Source organism: Orycteropus afer, unplaced genomic scaffold (assembly GCF_000298275.1).
Source record: "Orycteropus afer afer isolate SDZICR_OR568_19922 unplaced genomic scaffold, OryAfe1.0 scaffold00175, whole genome shotgun sequence".
Taxonomy (NCBI): Eukaryota; Metazoa; Chordata; class Mammalia; order Tubulidentata; family Orycteropodidae; genus Orycteropus; species Orycteropus afer.
The window spans coordinates 71,924-75,394 of NW_006921762.1; positions in this window are offsets into that span (position 1 = coordinate 71,924).

A 3,471-nucleotide genomic window follows, 5' to 3' on the forward strand; every position below is an offset into this window, starting at 1 on the left:
AAAATGAAGAAAGCCTAAGGTTCATGTGGGAGATCATCAAAAGGAATAACTTACATGTCATTGGAATTCCAGAACAGGAAGAGAAAAATGAAACCACTGGGAAAATTGTCCAAGATTTGTTGGAGGAGAACTTATCTGATATGATAAAAGATGAGAATATATCAATTCAGGAAGTCCAATGATCCCCAAACAGGATAGACTCCAAAAGAAAAACACCAAGACATAGCATCATCATGGAAATGAAAGAGAAACTCTCTATGAATAAACAGAACCCCAAATTGGATGCATGGCAGTGGGCTCAAGTCTAACTCTTTGCAACCCTTTTTAGCACAGATGGAGCCAGGGGCTGTGACTGTCCTTTCCACACCTTCATCAATGACCAAATTATCTCATGCTAAGCACAGAAAACTGCCTCTGTCTTTCTCTCCTGGAAATCACTTCTTACACCAATCTCTCCTGTGCAGGTGCTCCAGTAAGTGAGCAGATTCCTCCACAGCTGCCAGTTCCCAGGGTTGCTGCCTGAACATAAATGGAGGGACCCTGTCTCAAATAACTTATCTTATATTAATTTTTTCCACTATCCTCTTGCCCAATTTTTCTTCCTTTATACCTGGTCACTTGCTCCACTGCTCCTTCTTTCATTTTAGCCAAACTTTCATCTTTTCCACCCACTCACTTTTCATTTCTCTCATTTTCCTATGTTCTTTTTTCTTTTTCTCCATTTACTGATATCTATTTTTGTTCTATTTTTCATTTCTTTTTTTTTTTCTTGGTTTTTCCCCTCCCCTGCCTCATCCAATGGGAGGAATGTATTAACCCTTAACTAGTCAGCTGTAAATACTATACTGACCACTTCATACAACAGACAAGTAACACCAATAGCTCCTGCACCACAGGATCAACAACAGGTGGTGGACAAAACCTCCTCATCCCAACTGCAAATCCTCTTTCAGACACCTGCACCCACATCTCCACCAGTGATTCCACCAACACAGAGACAGCTGGAGAGTGACCCAGTACGGCTGAGTTAATAAGCAAAGAAGTACACCTGTTCCACGCTTTTAGATAAAGTAAAACATAAAACTAGGGTGAAACAAATCAGTACATAACTAACAAACAAAAACAACAACTTCAAAATATCTAGGAAACAACAGACAACTTCAAATCAAAAAAAAAAAAAAAGTTGAATCAACTGCCCAAGCTAAGGAATTAGGAAATGTCCTGGAGGAAGAACAAACAATAGAACTATCTGATAAGGAATTCAGAAGATAGATATAGATTAGAGATAGAGATAGAAATAGATAACCCTCCAAGAGCTCAAGAAAAACATAAACAGAAGCTGTGAGAAGACAGACAGTACCCTGGAAGAATTCAGGAAAATCATTCAAGAACAAAATAACAGACAAATACATAATTAGAAATCATACAAAAACAACAATTAGAAATCCAAAAGATGAACACTAAAATTATGGAGATAGATAACACATTGAAATGACAAAAGAGTAGACTAGAACTGGCTGAAAAATAGATTTTCCAGCTAGAAGACAAATCCCTTGATACCAGTCTGTATGAGGAAATATTAGAACAAAGATTTAAGAGAAATGAAGAGAACCTAAGAGTTATATGGGATGTCATGAAAAATAAACATCTTATTGGAATACCAGAAAAAGAAGAGCCAAAAAAAAAAAAAAAAGCATAAGACACAAGATGACAAAATCGTAGGCTTGCTAACAGAAAATTCCCCCCATATCATGAAAGAAGAAAAGATATCCATCCTAGAAGCTCAAAAACCTCACACAGGATAGAACCCAAGAGACAGTCACCAAGACATCATAATCAAACTTTCTAAAACCAAAGATAAAGAAACTATCTTGGGAACAGCTTGAGAAAAACTAAATATCACCTACAACGGGCCACCAATGAGACTAAGCTCTAATTTCTCAGTTGAAACCATGCAGGCAAGAAGGCAATGGGATGGCATATACAAAATCTTGAAGGAAAAGAATTGCCAACCAAGAGTTATATATCCAGACCAATCCTACAAGAAATGCTAAAGAGAGTCCTTCCAATAGAAAACCCATAACAGAGAACAAGAAATTAAAATCAAGACACTTGACATCATCACTTAGAAACCAAACCAGAAAAATATTCTCAAAATAAACTCACAAAAAAATGTGCATAGAGAATAGAAATGTCAATCTGCAAACAACACCAGCAACAAAGCAAATAGAGGGAATAAAAATTTTAATTACAAAACTTCCAAATGGAGAGGAAGACAGTACAATGCCATTATTCTAAACTTAGAGTCTTCTAAACTTAGAGTGATAAGAATTTACTTCAGGATAACAACAAAGAAAATTAATAATCCTTCTAACAATTAAGAGAGAAGAAAATCACTCTCAAGGGCTTAGTAAGCACTAAACCAACAGTAACGATGAAAAGAGAAAAAGCACTTGAGAACAAAATGAACTCAGCACAGAAAAACATTTGGAACAAAGAAATCACCAACACAACATAAAACACAACAGAATGACAGTAATAAATCCATACATATCACTAATTTCACTTGATATGAATGGATTAAATGCATCCCTCAAGAGAAAGAGTGGCAGATTGGGTAAGAAAAGAAGATCCATCAATATGCTGCCTATAAGAGACCTACCTTAGACACAAAGATAAAAATGAATTTAAAATAAAGTGTGGAAAATAATATATCAAACTAATGGCAACAAACAAGAGCAGGAGTGGCAACATTAATTTCTAATAAAATAGACTTCAAGGTGAAACATGGCATAAGGAACAAAGAAACTATATGATGCTAAAAGGGTCAACTGACCAAGAAGACATTACCATAAATATCTATGCACCCAATGAAAGAACTCCAAAATACATAAAGCAAATATTAACTGAATTGAAAAGAAAAATAGACAATTTTACAATAGTAGTAAGACCTTAACACACCACTTTACAAGGAAGGACAGAACTACTAGAAAATAATTCAACAAAGATACAGAATAACAACAACACAATCAACCAACTTGACCTCATAGATATATACAGAGCACTCCACCCAACAAAAGCATAATTCACTTTCTTCTCCAGGGTGCATGGATCACTCTCAAGAAAAGACCATATGTTAGGCCATAAAATAATCTTCAATAAATTTTAAAACACTGAAACACTACAAAGCATCTCTTGAATCACAATGCTATAAACTTAGAAATCCATAATAAGAACGCCAAGGTGGAAAAAAAAAATCAAATAGGTGGAAATTGAATAGTACACTACTCAAAAACTACTGGGTAACAGAAGAAATAAAGTATGAAATTGAAAAATTGCTAGAAACAAATAAGGATGAAAATACAACTTACTAAAGCCTTTGAGACACAGCAAAAGCAGTATTCAGAGGTCAATTTATAGCAATAAATGCATACATCAAAAAAGAAGAAAAAATAAACACTTTAACTCAAC